Source organism: Salmo salar, chromosome ssa22 (assembly GCF_905237065.1).
Source record: "Salmo salar chromosome ssa22, Ssal_v3.1, whole genome shotgun sequence".
Classification (NCBI taxonomy): Eukaryota; Metazoa; Chordata; class Actinopteri; order Salmoniformes; family Salmonidae; genus Salmo; species Salmo salar.
The window spans coordinates 34,493,621-34,514,248 of NC_059463.1; the positions used below are offsets into that span (position 1 = coordinate 34,493,621).

Genomic DNA, 20,628 nt, shown 5'->3' on the forward strand with positions numbered 1-20,628 from the left:
GCAGTTAACCCACTGTTCCTAGGCTGTCATCGTAAATGAGAATTTGTTCTTAACTGACTTGCCTAGTTAAATAAGGTATAATAAATATAGGGCACAACATCTGCTCAAACTACCAGCCTTGATTCTCTCTATAGTTAGTACTCTAAGGCATGCCACATGTTATAAGTGTATCTGCCTTTACTTACACAGCTACATTCTTACACTGAACAAAAATATCAATGCAACATGTAAAGTGTTGGTCCCATGTTTCATAAGCTGAAATAAAATATCCTACAAATGTTCCATATGTTCAAAGCTTATTTCTCTCAAATTTTGTGCACAAATTTGTTTACATCCCTGTTAGTGAGCATTTCTCCTTTGCCAAGATAATCCATCCACCTGACAGGTGTCGCATATCAAGAAGCCGATTAAACGTCATGATCATTACACAGGTGCACCTTGTGCTGGGGACAAAAGTACACTAAAATGTTTGGTTTTGTCACAAAATGCCACAGATGACAAGTTAAGGAGCATGCAATTGACATCCTGACTGCAGGAATGTCCACCAGAGCTGTTGACAGAGAATTTGGTATTCATTTCTCTACCATAAGCCGCCTCCCAACGTCATTTTAGAGAATTTGGCAGTACGTCCAACCGGCCTCACAACCGCAGATCAGGTGTAACCACGCCTGCTCAGGACCTCCACATCTGGCTTCTTCACCTGCGGGATCGTCTGAGACCAGCCACCCGGACAGCTGATGAAACTGAGTTTGGACAACCTGAAGAATTTCTGCACAAACTGTCAAACCGTCACAGGGAAGCTCATCTGCGTGCTTATCGTCCTCACCAGGGTCTTGACCTGACTGCAGTTTGGCGTCATAACCGACTTCAGTGGGCAAATGCTCACCTTCTATGGTAGAGGTCGACCGACTTATGATTTTTCAACGCCGATAACGATTATTGGAGGACCAAAAAAAGCAGAAAGCGATTAATCGGCAGATTTTTGTAATATTTTATATTTGTAATAATGACAATTACAACAATACTGAATGAACACTTATTTTAACTTAATATAATACATCAATAAAATAAATTTAGCCTCAAAAAAATTATGAAACATGTTCAATTTGGTTTAAATAATGCAAAAACAAAGTGTTGGCGAAGAAAGTAAAAGTGCAGTATGTGCCATGTAAAAAAAGCGATCGTTTAAGTTCCTTGCTCAGAACATGAGAACATATGAAAGCTGGTGGTTCCTTTTAACATGAGTCTTCAATATTCCCAGGTAAGAAGTTTTAGGTTGTAGTTATTATAGGAATTATAGGACTATTTCTCTCTATACGATTTGTATTTCATGTACCTTTGACTATTGGATGTTCTTATAGGCACTTTAGTATTGCCAGTGTAACAGTATAGCTTCCGTCCCTCTCCTCGCCCCTACCTGGGCTCGAACCAGGAACACATCGACAACAGCCACCCTCGACGCATCGTTACCCATGTAGAGCAAGGGGAACAACTACTCCAAGTCTCAGAGCGAGTGCCGTTTGAAACGGAACCGTTCCGTATTTTATCTAATGGGTGGCATCCCTAAGTCTAAATATTCCTGTTACATTGCACAACCTTCAATGTTATGTCATAATTACGTAAAATTCTGGCAAATTAGTTAGCAACGAGCCAGGTGGCCCAAACTGCTGCATATACCCTGACTCTGTTGCAAGAGAAGTGACACATTTTCCCTAGTTAAAAGAAATTCATGTTAGCAGGCAATATTAACTAAATATGCAGGTTTAAAAATATATACTTGTTTATTGATTTTAAGAAAGGCATTGATGTTTATGGTTAGGTACACGTTGGAGCAATGTGTACCTAAGCGATTATATGCAATGCAGGACAGGCTAGATAAACTAGTAATATCATCAACCATGTGTAGTTAACTAGTGATTATGATTGTTTTTTATAAGATAAGTTTAATGCTAGCTAGCAACTTACCTTGGCTTCTTACTGCATTCGCGTAACAGGCAGGCTCCTCGTGGAGTGCTATGTAAAGCAGGTGGTTAGAGCGTTGGACTAGTTAATCGTAAGGTTGCAAGATTGAATCCCCGAGCTGACAAGGTAAAAATCTGTCGTTCTGCCCCTGAACAAGGCAGTTAACCCACCGTTCCTAGGCTGTCATTGAAAATAAGAATGTGTTCTTAACTGACTAGCCTAGTTTAAAAAAAAATCGACCAAATCGGCGTCCAAAAATACCGATTTCCAATTGTTATGACAACTTGAAATCGGCCCTAATTAATCGGCCATTCCGATTAATCGGTCGACCTCTAAGTACATCGACAACGTGGTCCCCAGAGTGACCGTACGTACATATCCTAACCAGAAGCCATGGATTACAGGCAACATCCGCACCGAGCTAAAGGCTAGTGCTGCCTCTTTCAAGAAGCAGGTCTCTAATCCGGATACTCATAAGAAATCTTGCTATGCCCTCTGACAAACCATCAAACAGGCAAAGTGTCAATACAAGACTAAGATTAAATCCTACTACACTGGTTCTGATGCTCATCGGATGTGGCAGGGCTTGCAAGCTATTAGACTACAAAGTGAGACCCAGCCACGTGCCCAGAGACGCGAGCCTACCAGATGGGCTAAATGCCTTTTTATGCACGCTTCGAGCAACACTGAAGCATGCATGAGAGCACTAGCTGTTCCAGACGACTCTGTGATCACGCTCTCTGTAGCCGACGTGAGCAAGACCTTTTTAAACAGGTCAACATTCACAAGGCCGTGGGGCCAGACGGATTACCAGGACGTGTACTCAAAGCATGCGTGGACCAACTGGCAAGTGTCTTCACTGACATTTTCAAAATCTCCCTGACAGTCTGTAATACATACATGTTTCAAGCAGACACCCATAGTCCCTGTGCCCAAGAACACAAAGGTAACCTTCCTAAATGACTACCGCCCCGTAGCACTCACGAAGTGCTTTGAAACGCTGGTCATGGTTCACATCAACACCATTATCCCTGAAACCCTAGACCCACTCCAATTCGCATTCCATCCCCAACAGAATGCTGTTAATTGACTACAGCTCAGCGTTCAACACCATTGTGCCTACTAAGCTAAGGACCCTGGGACTAAACACCTCCTCTGCAACTGGATCCTGGACTTCCTGACAGGCCACCCTCCAGGTGGTAAGGGTAGGCAACAACACATCTGCCCCTCGGGGTGCGTGCTTAGTCCCCTCCTGTACTTCCTGTTAACCCACGACTGCATGGCCAAGCACGACTCCAACAACATCATTAAGTTTGCTGACGACACAATGGTGGTAGGTCTGATCACTGACAATGATGAGACCGCCTATAGGGAGGTCAGAGACCTGGCAGTGTGGTGCCAGGACAGCAACCTGTCCCTCAATGTGAGCAAGACAGAGGAGCTGATCATAGACTACAGGAAAAGGAGGGCCAAATACCCCCCCCATCCCATTCACATCGACAGGGCTGTAGTGGAGTGGGTCAAGAGCTTCAAGTTCTTTGGTGTCCACGTCACCAACGAACTATCATGGTACAAACACACCAAGGCAGTCGTGAAGAGGGCACGACAACGCCTATTCCCCCTCAGGAGACTGAAAAGATTTGGCATGGGTCCCCAGATCGTCAAAAAGAGGGTAGTGCGTGCGGCCCAGTACATCACTGGGGCCAAGCTTCCTGCCATCCAGGACCTCTATACTAGGTGGTGTCGGAGGAAAGCCCCAAAAATGGTAAGACTCCAGTCACCCAAGTCATAGACTGTTCTCTCTGCTACCGCATAGCAAGCGCTACCGGCGCACCAAGTCCAAAGGCTCCTTAACAGTTTCTAACCCCAAGCCATAAGACTGCTGAACAATTAACAAATGGTCACCTGGACTATTTGTATTGACTATGCATAGTCACTTTACCCCTACCTACATGTATCAATTACCTTGTGTAACCTGTACCCCTGCACATTGACTCGGTACTGGTACCCCCTGTATATACAATGCATTTGGAAAGTATTCATACCCCTTCACTTTTTCGCTACAGCTTTATTCTAAAATAATAAATAAATAAATCTCAATCTATGGGGTATTCTGTGTAATGAGAAAGTGACAACAGAATTTGTAGAAAGTTTTTCAAATGTATTAAAATAAAAAAAACTGTCACACATTTTACATAAGTATTCAGACCCTTTGCTATGAGACTCAATTGAGTTCAGGTGCATCCTGTTTCCATTGATGTTTCTCCAGCTTGATTTTAGTCCACCAAGGCACACACCTGTCTATATATGGTCGCACAGTTGACAGTGCATGTCACAGCAAAAAACCAAGCCTCGAGGTCGAAGAAATTGTCCGTAGAGCTCTGAGACAGGATTGTGTCGAGGCACAGATCTGGGGAAGGATACCAAACAATTTCTGCAGCATAGGTCCCCAAGAACACAGTGGCCTACATCATTCTTAAATGGAAGAAGTTTGGAACCACCAAGACTCTTCCTAGAGCTGGCCGCCAAACTGAGCAATCGGGAGAGAAGGGCCTTGGTCATTAAGGTGACCAAGAACCTGATGGTCAGTCTGCAGAGCTCCTCTGTGGAGATGGGAGAACCTTCCATAAGGAAAACCATCTCTGCAGCACTCCACCAATCAGACCTTTATGGTAGAGTGGCCAGATGGAAGCCACTCTTCAGTAAAAGGCACATGACAGGCCACTTGGAATTTGCCAAAAGGCACCTAAAGGACTCTCAGACCATGAGAAACAAGATGCTCTGGTCTGATGAAACCAAGATTGAACTCTTTGGCCTGAATGCCAAGCGTCACGTCTGGAGGAAATCTGGCACCATACTCAATTGTATGGTGGTGGCAGCATCATGCTGTGGGGATGTTTTTCAGCGGCAGGGATTGGGAGACTAGTCAGGATCGAGGGAAAGATGACCGGAGCAAAGTACAGAGATCCTTGATGAAAACCTGCTAAGGACCTCAGACTTGGGCGAAGGTTAACCTTCCAACATGACAACGACCCTAAGCACACAGCCAAGACAACGCAGGAGTGGCTTCGGGACTAGTCTCTGTCCTTGAGTGGCCCAGCCAGAGCCCAGACTTGAACCCAATCGAACATCTCTGGAGAGACCTGAAAATAGCTGTGCAGTGATGCTTCCCATCCAACCTGACAGCGCTTGAGGGGATCTGCAGAGAAGAATGGGAGAAACTCCCCAAATACAGATGTGCCAAGCTTGTAGCGTCATACCAAGAAGACTTCAGGAGGCAATTGCTGCCAAAGGTGCTTCAACAAAGTACTGAGTAAAGGGTCTGAGTACTTGTGTAAATTTGATATTTCAGATTCACATGAAGCATGTGCACAACCACGTATGTGCGCGAGCTTGGCAAGTATACATGCATTTACATTGTGTGTGCATGCTGTATGTGATAGAAATCTGAACGCACTACCAGCTCCTTGACAAGTTGGATTAAAAATATTTTGCTGTTGATATTGTTGTACTTGGTACAGTAAGTACAAATGTAATTTTATTCAACATTCCAGCTTGTAGAAGACCTGAAGACCATTTCCACCTTGCATATCATCGGTCAATAACCATAATTAGATTGGTGTATTCATTTCTCTATTTGATCAAAAGTGGAGTAACTCAAATGGTGATCTTGTGCTTGCATGCTTTATACCTATATATTGATATAAGAAGTTCATGAATGTATTTACTTTGATATTTGCGCCGCTGATTAACTAAGTTAAACTTTTTTTCTGAGTTGGCGTGCAGCTACATTTCATAGACACTTTTAGATTCGCTAAGAGTGATTTACGTCTTGGTTTCATTAGGCCAACGAGAGGGCGTAGAGAGGAATTACAGAAGTCCATCTCTAAAGCCAAAAGTAATCCTTATAGTCATGTAGTTACAGTAAGTCAACCAGGGTTTCCGTTAGCTGGTAATAGCCGGCTTTTGTCAGATTAAAATAGATAAGCCGATAAATAAAATTGGCGCCAGCCAATTGTCCAGGAGAAGAAAAAATCCCATTGCGAAATAATGCCTTTTAGCCTATTAATTGATGGGAATACCAGTCGATGGATATACACTACATGACCAAAATTATGTGGACACCTGCTCGCCGAACATCTCATTCCAAAATCATGACCATTAATATGGAGTTGGTCCGTCCTTTGCTGCTATAACAGGCCTCCACTCTTCTGGGAAGGTTTTCCACTAGATGTTGGAACATTGCTGTGGGGACTTACTTCCATATAGCAACACGCATTCGTGAGGTCAAGCACTGATGTTGGGTGATTAGGCCTGGCTTGCAGTCTGCGTTCCAATTCATCCCAAAGGTGTTTGACGGGGTTGAGGTCAGGGCTCTGTGCAGGCCAGTCAAGTTCTTCCACACAGATCTCAACAAACCATTTTTGTATGGACCTCTCTTTGTGCACAGGGGCATTGTCATGGTGAAACAGGAAAGGGTCTTCCCCAAACTGTTGCCACAAAGTGCCACAGAATGTTATTGTATGCTATAGCATTAAGATTTCCCTTCACTGGAACTAAGGTGCCTGAACCATGAAACAGCCCCAGACCATTATTCCTCCTCCACCAAACTTTTTCAGTTGGCACTATGCATTGGGGCAGGTAGCGTTTTCCTGGCATCTGCCAAACCCAGATTCGTCCGTCGGACTGCCAGATGGTGAAGCGTGATTCATCACTCCAGAGAACGCGTTTCCACTGCTCCAGTCTAATGGCAGCGAGCTTTACACCACTACAGCCAACACTTTCATAAAACTCCTAGTGAACAGTTATTGTGCTGACGTTGCTTCTAGAGGCAGTTTGGAACTCGGTAGTGAGTGTTGCAACTGAGGACAGATAATTTTTACGCACTTCAGTGGGCCTGTTCTATGAGCTTGTGTGGTATACCACTTCGCAGCTGAGCCGTTGTTGCTCCCAGACGTTTCCACTTCACAATAACACTTGCAGTTGACTGGGGCAGCTCTAGCAGGGCAGAAATTTCATGAACTGACTTGTTGGAAATCTTATGACGGTGCCACGTTGAAAGTCACTGAGCTCTTCAGTAAGGCCGTTCTCTGCCAATGTTCTTCTATGGAGATTGCATGGCTGTGTGCTCAATTTTATACACATATCAGCAACAGGTGTGACAAATGGCTGAATCCACTAATATGAAGGGGTGTCCACATACTTTTGTGTGTACATTTAACTGGTCATGCTTATTGGTCTATAGGTTAATTTGCAAAATGTAATTCAATTGGCAAGTGTGTGTATAGTATGTATTTATCACGCATACAGATACAGCGCCTTTGAGTGGAAAATCTGTCAGACAGCACAAGAGCTCATGTTGCAGCATCTTCTGGTGCATTCAAGACCACTGGAAACTCTGGAAAAATACAAGGTCAAATCATGTCAATGATCTTCAGGTCGGAAAGTCGGCGCTCTAGAAAGAGGCCTGAGTTCCCGGGTTGGATGACCGCAAAAAATCCCAGTCGGCGCTTGTTTTTTCCCCATTTCCCACTTGTATTGAACACTCTGAAGTCGGACGTCGGAGATTTACAAGTTCTGAGTTGTTTTGAATGTGGCATCAGCACATCACACACCTTTGCAATGAGCTGGAGGCAGTAGGCCATGCATTCTGAAACCATATAGCCCACCTAATTGTTTGAAACTGTGTTTTAATACATACTGTATTATGAGACATGTCTTACCTTGCTTCAATTTACTTGTTTGCTCATCTCTTTCTAATGGATATTTTCATCTCTCTCACATGAAACCACTCAGATGTGCAGTGCCCTTTTGATGTGTTTTCCGGCTAATTGCAACGAAGATTCGCACGTAGCCTACTGCCCTGTGTGCATTGCTGCGCTTATAATGTTAACACATAATAGTTTATCAACATTAAGCTAATTGTTCTGATCTGTTGCATCAGACTCATTGCTTTTCAAAGTAAAAAATAATAAAATGTAGCCTAGGCCTACTCGTTATATGAATTTGGGATCTAGCGTCCCACAACTGTCCCAGAGTCTGTTTGGAATGGGATATTTCTTTCTCGACAAGCTGACCGATAGAATAAGCAGCCTAAACTTTTCTACTAAAGTAGATTGGCACAGGCTAGTGATTTTACTGAGAAAGTAAATGTGGACAGTTATTCTGACATGTTCAAAGTGCACATCAGAATTTGATAACAAGTACCGCATATCGTTACATCCTCGACTTGCATGTTCTGTTAATATGAATTACCATATTCTGAGTATTGTGGGTGGACGCCCTAAACCGGTTACGCACCTAATGCATATGGGTCCGTTAAATTTCTCAAATGTCCAGTATATGAATGTTGCCGGTTAAATGTCCGGCGCCACGTTTTCCTAAGGGACACCCTGCTCTGAACCTTTTTAGGAGATCCAATCATGTACTGGCCAAGCGACGGGGAAGTCTGTTGATCTCAAAACTACCATCTGTCTTGGATGGAGTCATTTAGATACGTGTAACATGGCTCAACTTGACCTGCTTTCGAGCCAGACTTGGTTCCTCTATTATGACTGCCAGCTTGGTTAAGTCCCAAAGGGCACCCTATTCCCTATATAGTGCACTACTTTTAATCAGGGCCCTAATGAAAATTAATGCACTAAATAGGGAATAGGGTGCCATTTGGGACACCATTGTTTTCAGATGGAATATCACCAGTAGATCCTCATACAGTTATAGTGCCAACATGACCTTGTTAGAAAGCAATGTGTTTGATATGTAGGGTAAAGTGAGTATCTGACCAGTCTGTTGCGCAGGCTAATACTCAGACACCACCCCCACGCATCATTAGCTCCCCCACAGAAAAACTCAGGTTGCCGCGTTGCTAAGTATCACCCAATCGCTGGTTGCCTCTGAAACGATAAAGGGAATAAGAAATGAAAAAAATGAGAAAGCTATTTTAATGTGAGCTCCTTTGATTTTGTCTCACTTTGATGTAAGTGTGGTTGTCAGGGCTGGGGCTTGCATTGCTATAAATGGGGAACATCTGGTGTGAGCACTATGGAGTGGCTCCACCCCCCCATCATGGCCTAGTGCTGTGTAATTTGTCAGTGTGCAGATCCAAACTAATTGGGGTTTCACTTTATTTTACAAGCCAGTTCTCTCAGTGCAATGTGACACATCTTAGAGTGCCTTAAAAGTAAAAACTTTCGTTCTACTAATAGTTTCAGCCCAACCAAATCGTCCTTTGTCAGTTTCCTTCACTGTTTTAAGATTGTTTTAGGGAGATTTATTTAGGCCGAAATCGGATCGTTTGGGTCAAGATGGTTTTAGTGTCTGATTTACAGTGCATTCGGAAAGTATTCAGGCCCCTTACCTTTTTCCACATTTCGATACGTTACAGCCTTATTCTGAAATGGATTAAATAAAAACAAATCCTCATCAATCTACAGAAATTGTATTTTATATAAGTATTCAGACCCTTTGCTGTGAGACTCCATTGAGCTCAGGTGCATCCTGTTTCCATTGATCTTCCTTGATGTTTATACAACTTGTTTGGATTCAATTGATTGGGCATGATTTGGAAAGGCACACCTGTCTATATAAGGTCCCACAGTTGACAGTGCAAGTCAGAGCAAAAACCAAGCCATGAGGTTGAAGGAATTGTCGGTAGAGCTCCGAGACATGATTGTGTCAAGGCACAGATCTGGGGAAGGGTACCAATACATTTCTGCAGCATTGAAGGTCCCCAAGATCAGTGGCCTCCATTCTTAAATGGAGGAAGTTTTGAACCACCACGACTCTTCATAGAGCTGGCCACCCAGCCAAACTGAGCAATCGGGGGAGAAGGGCCTTGGTCAGGAAGGTGACCAAAAACCCGATGGTCACTCTGACAGAGCTCCAGTGTTCCTCTGTGGAGATGGGAGAACCTTCCAGAAGGACAACCATCTCTGCAGCACTCCACCAATCACGCCTTTATGGTATTCGTGGCCAGATGGAAGCCACTCCTCAGTAAAAGGCACATGACAGCCCACTTGGAGTTTGCCAAAAGGCACCTAAAGGACTCTCAGACCATGAGAAACAAGATGCTCTGGTCTGGGCCTCTCGAGGGGCGCAGTGGTCTAAGGGACTGTGCTGTGCCACTAGAGATTCTGGGTTCGAGTCCTGGCTCTGTCACAGCCGGCCGCAACAGGGAGACCCATGGGGTGGCGTACAATTCGCCCAGCGTCGTCCGGGTTAGGGGAGGGTTTGGCCGGCAGGGATGTCCTTGTCCCATCGCGCACTAGCAACTCCTGTGCCAGGCGCAGTGCACGCTGACACGGTCGCCAGGTGCACGGTGTTTCCTCCGATACATTGGTGTGGCTGGCTTCCGGGTTAAGTGGGCATTGTGTGAAAAAACAGTGCGGCTTGATTGGGTTTCGGAGGATGCACAGCTCTCGTCCTTCGCCTCTCCCGAGTCCATACGGGAGTTGCAGTGATGAGACAAGACTAACTACCAATTTGGATACCACGAAATTGAGGAGAAAAAGGGTTAAAAAAAATATGCTCTGGTCTGATGAAACCAAGATTGAACTCTTTGGCCTGAATGCCAAGTGTCATGTCTGGAGGAAACCTGGCACCATCCCTACGGTGAAGCATGGTGGTGGCAGCATCCTACTGTGGGGATGTTTTTCAGCGGCAGGGACTGGGAGACTAGTCAGGATTGAGGTAAAGATGGACGGAGCAAAGTACAGAGATCCTTGATGAAAACCTGCTCCATTGTGCTCAGGACCTCAGACTGGGGTGAAGGTTCACCTTCCAACAGGACAATGACCTTAAGCACACAGCCAAGACAACGCAGGAGTGGCTTCATGACAAGTCTCTGAATGTCGTGGAGTGGCACAACCAGGGCCCGGACTTGAACCCGATCGAGCATCTCTGGAGAGACGCTCCCTATCCAACCTGACAGAGCTTGAAAGGATTTGCAGAGAAGAATGGGAGGAACTCCCCAAATACGCTTGTAATAGTTGTCATACTCAAGGCTGTAATCGCTGCCAATGGTGCTTCTACAAAGTACTGAGTAAAGGGTCTGAATACATATCCAAAACATTTGTCATTATGGGGTATTGTGTGTAGATTGAGGGAAAAACTAATACATTTCAGAATAAGGCTGTAACGTAACAAAATGTGGAAAAAGTCAAGGCGTCTGAATACTTTCCGAATGCACTGTATGTAATATTTAGTGTATTAAAGCTGTCTGATCTGTGCTTGAGCTCTACTGTCTGCTGTGACGTAGTCTGTGTCAGTTTATGCTGTATCAGTATTTGGCTTTGTTTTGGGTCTTTAAGACAAGGTACTCCCACAGGGTGTAGTCCGCTTAAATCAAGTGCAGGATTTCAGCCAAATGCTCGGTCTCCATTTCTTTTTCTCTTTCCTCCTCTGTTCTTCCATTTGCTTCCATCGTTTTCCCACAATGCTATGTTCTAATGTTTCAGTCCTCCAGAGAATTGAATTGCAAAGAATCCATGTCTTAGTGGAATATATTGCCTTTTAATAATATAGGTTATTTGACACCCTCTTTTTAAGGCAAAAACACCTTACTTGATTAGAGACATATAAACAATTTTCAATGTGACCTACTGTTTATCAAAAGAGATTGGGCAGACAGGAAACATAGGAGTGAAGTGTTATCCCATTATTGTTTAAATTATTAAATCACTTTAAAATGTTTTTCACAAATAAACAAAAAAAAACATTGAGCATGACATTAAGACAGACAGACAGACATATCCTCCAACATTTAACTTTTTTAAAAACATTTTTGTCATTTAGCAGACGCTCTTATCCAAAATTGTACTGGCCCCCCGTGGGACTCGAACCTACAACCCTGGTGTTGCACACACCATGCTGGCGTTGCAAACACCATGCTCTACCAACTGAGCCACAGGGAAGACCAACATAACACACACATACTATTTGACTGTATGTCACAAGTTACAATACAGACCTAAATGGGTTCACAAGCATAAGTAATCACCTCCCAGTCTTAGAAACATGACAAATAAAACGCTTCTAGAATTCTACCAGTGATCCTAGCAAGTGTTTGTTCATAAGATGCTACCTCCAACATTGATCCTTTCCACTGTTTCAGAGTAGGAGTGGCACGACCTTTCCAAATTCTAAGGATTACTCTAGCTGCTGTAATGATACCAACAGTGATCAGTGCAAATTCCTCATTTGTTACATTAGGTAACTCTGTTCTGTCACCCGAGAGGCTTTGGAATGAAGACGTTGAGAACACTTTGCAAATACAACCACAAATACACTACCGTTCAAAAGTTTGGGGTCACTTAGAAATGTTTTTGAAAGAAAAGCACATTTATTGTCCATTAAAATAACATCAAATTAATCAGAAATACAGTGCAGACAGTTAATTTTGGAAATGACTATTGTAGCTGGAAACGGCAGATTTGTTTTAATGGAATATCTACATAGGCGTACAGAGGCCCATTATCAGCAACCATCACTCCTGTGTTCCAATGGCATGTTGTGTTAGCTAATCCAAGTTTATCATTTTAAAAGGCTAATTGATCACAAGAAAACCCTTTTGCAATTATGTTAGCACAGCTGAACACTTGTGCAGATTAACTTCTTTGGGAACGGGGGGTAGTATTGAGTAGCTTGGATGAATAAGGTGCCCAGAGTAAACTTATTCTACTCAGGCACAGAAGCTAGAATATGCATACACAGATTTGGATAGAAAACACTATATAGTTTCCAAAACTGTTAAAATAATGTCTGAGTATAACAGAACTCATATGGCAGGCAAAAACCTGAGAAAAATCCAACCAGGATGTGGGAATTTGAGGTTTGTAGTTTTTTTTTAAGTGATTGCCTATCCAATATACTGTGTCTATGGGGTCAATTGCACTTCCTAAGGCTTCCACTAGATGTCAGTCTTTTAGAATGTTGTTTCAGGCTTCTACTGTGAAAGGGGAGCGAATAAGAGCTGTTTTAACCAGGGGTCTGGCTGAAAGCATTGAGTTGTTTATCGCGCGAGCTCTGTTCCCTTTCTAAAGACAAAGGAATTGTCCGGTTGGAAGATTTATGATAAAAACATCCTAAAGATTGATTATATACATCGTTTGACATGTTTCTACGAACTATAATGGAACTTTTTTTACTTTTCGTCTGGACTTTGTGAGCACGCCTTGTGCATTTCAATTACTGGACTAAACGCGCGAACAAAAAGGAGGTATCTGGACATAAAGATGAACTTTATTGAACAAAACAAACATTTGTCTAACATGGAGACCTGGGAGTGCCATCAGATGAATATCATCAAAGGTAAGTGATTTAATTTTAACGCTATTTCTGACTTGTGACCTCTCCTTGGTTGGAAAATGGCTGTATGGTTTTCTGTGGCTAGGCGCTGACCTTGCATAATCGCATGGTGTGCTTTTGCTGTAAAGCCTTTTTGAAATCAGACACTGTGGCTGGATTAACAAGAAGTTTATCTTTAAAATGGTGTATACTACTTGTATGTTTTGAGGAATTTTAATTATGAGATTAATGTTTGAATTTGGCGCCCTGCAATTTCACTGGCTGTTGGCGAGGTGGGACGTTAGTGTCACACATATATCCCAGAGAGGTTAAAGAAGCAATAAAACCGTCCTTTAGAGTAGTTGAGTATGTGGAGCATCAGCATTTGTGGGTTCGATTACAGGCTCAAAATGGACAGAAACAAATAACTATAACTTCTGAAACTCGTCAGTCTATTCTTGTTCTGCGAAATGAAGGCTATTCCATGTGAGAATGTCAATATACTTTTTATATTCTACAGGAAGGCTGTCCAGACCACATGATTTCCCTGCTTTCATAGATAAAATGGCGGCTCTAACCTCTTCTGTTATAGTACAAGCCAGGTCCTCTACCTGGCTATCTGATAATCTAGGTAATTCTATACCAGACAAAAAAGCATCCATATCTATTGTGCTCGCTGAACAGGAGGATGTATATAAATCTTAATTACATTGAAACACACTTTCTCTTTGGAGGAGATCACCATCTTATTGCCCTTCTTAACTGCTGGAATTATTTTTTTTCACATTTTTAACCTTTTATTTAACTAAGCTAGTCAGTTAAGAACAAATTATTATTTTCAATGATGGCCTAGGAACAGTGGGTTAACTGCCTTGTTCAGGGGCAGAAAGAATGTTAGAAGTGTTACACATTTTTAGTTGTCTTGCTAGTAGCCTGCCTGTTTTCTCACCTCCCTCATAACTGGTTCAAAGTCTAAGCAGTGCATATTCTGCCTTTTTTTTGGTTATACATTTCATGCAACAAAAAGTTCAATTTGCAGTCAGTTTGAAATGTGCTATCTGCCAAATCCCTTTCCAAACCACATATCTCGGTTTCTAATCTTTTTACTGCTTCAGCCCCTTCTCTCTTCTTTTTGGACGCATGTGCTATTATTTATCCTCTAATATATGCATTAGAGGTTTCCCATACTGTGGAAGTATTTTGTTGAGCCTATGTTGATCTAAGATCATTGGCTAAATATCTCCTCTTGTAATAGCATGGTGTTGAGTCTAAATCTACCCTTCCTCACATTTTCAGAGTTTATATTTTATTCACTGCTTTAGCACCCTCCGCCAACCCTGATATCCTAGCCGTGTCTGAGTCATGGCTTAGGAAGGCCACCAAAAATCCAGAAAATTCCATCCCTAACTAGAACATCTTCCGACAAGATAGAACTCCGCCCCCTTTGGCAGTTCTATCTACTGCAGAGTTCTGCCGTACTATCCAGGTCTGTGCCCAAACAATTCGAGCTTCTACTTTTAAAAATCCACCTTTCCAAAAACAAGTCTCTCACCGTTGCTGCTTGTTATAGGCCCCCAGCTGTACCCTGGACACCATATGTGAATTGATCTCCCCCCCCATCTATCTTCAGAGTTTGTACTGTTAGGTGACCTACACTGGGACATGCTTAACCTCCCTGGGCAAGGTGGGACGTTTGCGTCCCACCTAGTCAACAACCAGTGGAATCGCGTGGCGCGAAATACAAATACCTCATAAATGCTATAACTTCAATATCTCAAATATATGACTATTTTACACCATTTTAAAGACAAGACTCTCGTTAATCTAACCACACTGTCTGATTTTCAAAAAGGCTTTAGAGCGAAAGCAAAACATTAGATTATGTCAGGAGAGTACCCAAAAATAATCAGTCATTTTCAAAGCAAGCATATATGTCACAAAAACCACAGCTAAATGCAGCACTAACCTTTGATGATCTTCATCAGATGACACTCCTAGGACATTATGTTATACAATACATGCATGTTTTGTTCAATCAAGTTCATATTATATCAAAAACCAGCCTTTTACATTAGCATGTGATGTTCAGAACTAGCATACCCACCGCAAACTTCCGGTGAATTTACTTAATTACTCACGATTAACGTTCACAAAATACATAACAATTATTTTAAGAATTATAGATACAGAACTCCTTTATGCAATCGCGGTGTCAGATTTTAAAATAGCTTTTCGGCGAAAGCACATTTTGCAATATTCTAGTCCGGCCATCACGGCTAGCTAATTTGACACCCACCAAGTTTGGCCCTCACCAAACTCAGATTTACTAAAAGAAAAATGTGATTACCTTTGCTGTTCTTCGTCAGAATGCACTCCCAGGACTTCTACTTCAACAACATGTTGTTTTGGTTCGAAATAATCCATAGTTATATCCAAATAGCTCCGTTTTGTTCAGATCAGTATCCGAAGGGTGACGCGCGAGCGCATTTCGTGACAAAAAGTACAATATATTCCATTACCGTACTTAGAAGCATGTCAAACGCTGTTTAAAATCCATTTTTATGCGCTTTTTCTCATAAAATAGCGATAATATTCCAACCGGGCGACGTTGTATTCATTCAAAGACAGAAAGAAAAACATGGAGAATTCACATGAATGCGCATCTCCAGTGTCACTGTTCTCAGCCTGACCACTCACAATCTCCTGCTGTTTTTCGCTCAGAAACTGGAGAGACGTCATTCCACTTTCTGGCGCCTTCTGAGAGTCAATGGAAGCCTTAGAAAATGTCACGTTACAGCAGAGATGCTGTATATTCGATAGAGATGCCACAGAAGGAGAACAAATTGTCAGACAGGACACTTCCTGTATGGAATCTTCTCAGGTTTTGGCCTGCCATATGAGTTCTGTTATACTCAGACACCATTCAAACAGTTTTAGAAACTTTAGTGTTTTTATCCAAATCTACTAATTATATGCATATTCTCGTTTCTGGGCAAGAGTAGTAACCAGTTTAAATTGGGTACGTTTTTTTTATCCGGCCGTGCAAATACTGCCCCCTAGCCCCAACAGGTCACCCCAGCCATCCTACAATCTAAGCTAGATGCCCTCAATCTCACACAAATGATCAGGTACAACCCTAAATCCGTAACCATGGGCACCCTCTTAGATATCATCCTGACCAATTTGCCTTCTAAATACACCTCTGCTGTCTTCAACCAAGATCTCAGCGATCATTGCCTGCGTGGGTGATGGGTCTGCGGTCAAATGACTACACCTTTATCACTGTCAAACGCTCCCTAAAACACTTCAGCGAGCAGGCGTTTCTAATCGACCTGGCCCGGGTATCCTGGAAGGATATTGACCTCATCCCGGGATCTGAAAGGTATGTTTCTCGCGTTGTGGTGCGAGCCATCCAGGATCATAATGTTGATTCCTAGACATTTTTGTGTGTAGTATTTTGTTGCATTATGATGGGTTAATGCTTATTGGAATGAGCTTTGGTTGGTATTCACGGCATATTCTTAGAAGTGTTTGGTATAGTGATTTTGGTTTTCCGGTGACGCAATTAAACAAGTGTGTTGCCTGGTAGAGTATGCCAGTGGGCCTAATACTAGTGTCGTTGGGGCTTACTGGTATGTGTATTGTGTTTGGGAGAAAACGTGGAGTTAATGTTAAACTCTGTAGGTGCTTTGTTTGAATCTATTGTTACATCTTTTTTGAGTTGTAATGTTTGGTTGGCCCAGTGTTGGTTGCCTTTGTTTGTTTGGTAAACTTGCCACTGCATTGGATAGTTGGTTGTGTGCTGTGTTGGAGAGCGTACATTGGTTAGTTTCCAGGCCCCTGCCCAGGCTGGAAAGTCTTGCTCTACTCGCTGTTGGGACATCGGTCTGAGGTGAATACAATCTGCTGTGTACCTCAGTGGGAGATTTGGGTAGGGTAGTGCCATTTGCTACCCGGAGCTATAGCCTTTCTTTTTCCCCTGTTAGGCTTTGCGATGTGTTTCACTTTGGAATACGTTGGGCATGGTTGTTATTTTTGTGTGGTGTCCGTGGACTGAGCAGTTGTCTCGGGGGCACATCCGTGGCTTGGGGGTAATCTGCCAGCGTGCTGTCCCCCCCCCATGCCAGCAGGCTACATTGCGTAATTACCCACTGCAAATCCGCACAAAGACTAAGGTTGAGTTATTGTAGGATTCGGGGAAGCTCCATATATCTCATCTCTCTTCTGTGGTGCCCAGTGTGATTGGCATTTCTCTTGTTGTGGTCTGGTGTGCTCAGCAGAGGGGAAGAGCGAGAGTTTTTATTTTTTTGGTATTTACTTGTGACTATGGCGTTTTAATGTGTAGACGAGTTCATTCGCTTTCCATCAGAGGAACTGTTAAAATGATGTACTAAAGAACAGCTGTTGAAGATCACTGATCACTACCAGGTTGAAATTAGTGACAAATGTCCCCAAAAACATTTTGGCCTTCAATATCAACCCATCTGATGGAGAGTGGTATTCTTGAAGTTACCTCTGGGGCAGCCTGTGCCGAGGACTTAAAAAAAAAAATCATAATTGGCATTTAAACAGGATTTAGAGTGCTGCAACAAGAGCGGCTAGAGTTGGTTAGGGAAGGAAAGCTCTCAGGGGAAAGTTTGCTCTGGGAACGTGACCCAGATTTACCTAGGGGTCGCTCCTCTGTCATGCCCTGGACTCATTTGATATTGTTGGAAACTTACGGTTGTTGCCAAAATTTAATGAGAAGGACCCTGAGATGTTGTTTTCGATGGGAGCTTGTTGCTGACGCGCTCTCCCGTGCGCCCTGTTCCTGAATGTCTATGTGACTGACCTTTTGTTTGGTATTGTCCTGTTCTGTCGCTCCTGTCTGTTCCCTTCTTGGGACGCAGGATGGACCATTGGGGACGCAGGCTGGGCCATTGGGGACGCAGGCTGGGCCATTGGGGACGCAGGCTGGGCCATTGGGGACGCAGGCTGGGCCATTGGGGACGCAGGCTGGGCCATTGGGGACGCAGGCTGGGCCATTGGGGCAGTATTTTGTTGTGTTTGTGTGATGTTCCAGGGTCGTTGTTGGTCCCTGGGTTTTATGGGGCGGAGTGTGATGACTCTCCCACTCTGTCTGCCGAATTCTCTCTCTGCTCTTGTTTTCCTAAATTAGGATGTCGGTGGGTGGAGCTGGGAGGGTCGTCAGCGAAATGGGACACACCTGTCCCGGCATAAATACACCTTTTCCCCATTCATTGAGGAGACTCTCCATGCAGACACACTGTTTGATTTTGGTTGTGGCATTTTTGTGGCCGGTTTGTTTGCGTGCTTTGGCATCTTTCAACACTCATTATCACATCTATACACGCAACTACACACACCATTGTTTATTTGTACATAGGTTACCTCCGTTAATAAATATATATTTTGTTATTCCTTATCTCCACGTTGTCTCCCTTTTTTTTGTTACGGGCTTCGAGGCGGTTTGTGACAATATCATTATGTAACTCTAATATAGCATGATCTGTGAGGGCAATAGGCCCAATCTTGCAATCAATCATATTATTAACCATGCAATTAGATATCAAGAAATCTATTCTGGAGTGTGTCTTATGACAGTGGGAGAAAAGGTGTTCTCTATCATTCGGATGGACTAATCTCCTTATGTCTGTAAGGCCCATATCTTCTGCTAGCATATGTATTGCAAGTCTATCCTTTGGCGTACCTGTATATGTACTTATATCAATCATATTGTCAATCACTTGGTTGAAGTCTCCAAGGACGATCTGCCACTCCATATTTCCTAGTATAACGTTGACCTCATGGAAAGAAATTGGGGTCCTCCTTGTTGGGAGCACATGTTTCATAATACTACCTTAATCCCATTTTATAAGAGCCTCAATGCAGATATGCCTGCCAAACAGTGTTGCTTCAACTTTACAAAATTAAGACTTTTCACCCCATTTTGTTTGGAATTAAAAGAGCTATGATAAACTTCTGCAACACAGCCTCCCCTAAATTTCAGTGCCTCTGTATCTGTTAAATGTGATTCCCGTATAAACACAATATCTGCCTTTTTTATTTTAAATGTCAATCTTTCCTCTTCACTTGGTTACCACAACCATTTTATATTCCAAGAGATTGTTTACATAACCGTTAGCCATATTTGCGCTGAGTAGTTATAGCCTGGAAAGTGGCCCATTTAACACGTGACAACCCTAATGAACGTCATATAACATTTCACTATATTTTTTATATATATACTTGAGCAGTACAATAAAACCGTGTTAATAAACATAGAAAATAAATCGCACCTAGGAACGTAACGTTGCTTCTCGATGATTCAATCATCACAGAACTGTCTTTGCTGCTGCAGAAGAACCTACAGTCTCAACTCAAAATCACTTATGGTCCATGAGGTGCTTGAGAGCCAAGGCTAAATTGGCAACACTCCGCAGAGTCCCGCAAACACATAGGCTACCTTCATTTGTATAGTAAACAGCATACAATTCAACTTGTATTTTTACCTTGTCTCGTCTTTATCTAGTCTAAACACCTTGCTCTAGCAAGAATCTCTCTGCCTCCACATTGTCCTTGAAAAATTATTTTCTTTCCCTTCCAAGAAAAGAGCAGGGTCGCTGGGAATGCCCGTGTGTGTGTGCCTGACATTCTTCTCGTGTAGTTTCTTCTTGGACAGGTCTGGGGAAAAAAGACATCCGGCAGCCTTCCCACTGAACGCTACCCCTTTTATTTTGCCGCTATTAGTACCTTGTCCCGGGCTGTAGATTGTAGGAAGCGGATGAGAACTGTTCTCTGGGGCCTATTCTCGTCAGGCATGGTTAAATTGCGATGGGTTTGTTCAATTTCGAATTCGTGCCTGTCATAAAATTCTTATGCGGCGATTTTCTGCACACACAAGATTAGTCCACTGCCAGCCTCACTCCCCTCTTTCAGATTAACCAATCTCACCGTATTTCTCCTACTTCTGTACTCAAATTCTTCGACACAATTCCACAATATATCCAGCTTTTTCTCATGATTCTCATTACCCTTCTCCAGATGGGAGATGGCATCCTCGACTGTCGAAATCCGTCCTTCTGCCCCATCCATCCTCTTGTATCGCATCAACATTTTCCTTTAGCTCGGTATTTGTTTTTATCATGGAGACATGGGATGCAACATCCAACTAAATCGTGTTCATCTGTCCCATTTTCTCAAATAGATCCTTCAGATTTACAGATTTCTCTGGGTTTACGTGTTTATCCATGTTTTGGTGGGGGGATTCGGGAGGATTTGCTGTTTGCTTGCCGATGTGGCCTTCTGTGAATACCGTGTGTTAGGCAGAAAGAAGTTTAGCGTGTGTCGACATTCCAATAGCACCACTTTTTAGCGAGATAT

The 20,628-nt window shown here is 43.0% G+C and overlaps 1 protein-coding gene across 4 annotated transcripts in view; it reads left to right on the plus strand.

Annotated features, from left to right (window-relative positions):
- The window catches only part of LOC106583269 (nck-associated protein 5-like), a 130,060-nt gene that overhangs the window by 918 nt on the left and 108,514 nt on the right, over nt 1–20,628 (plus strand). The window lies entirely within an intron of this gene.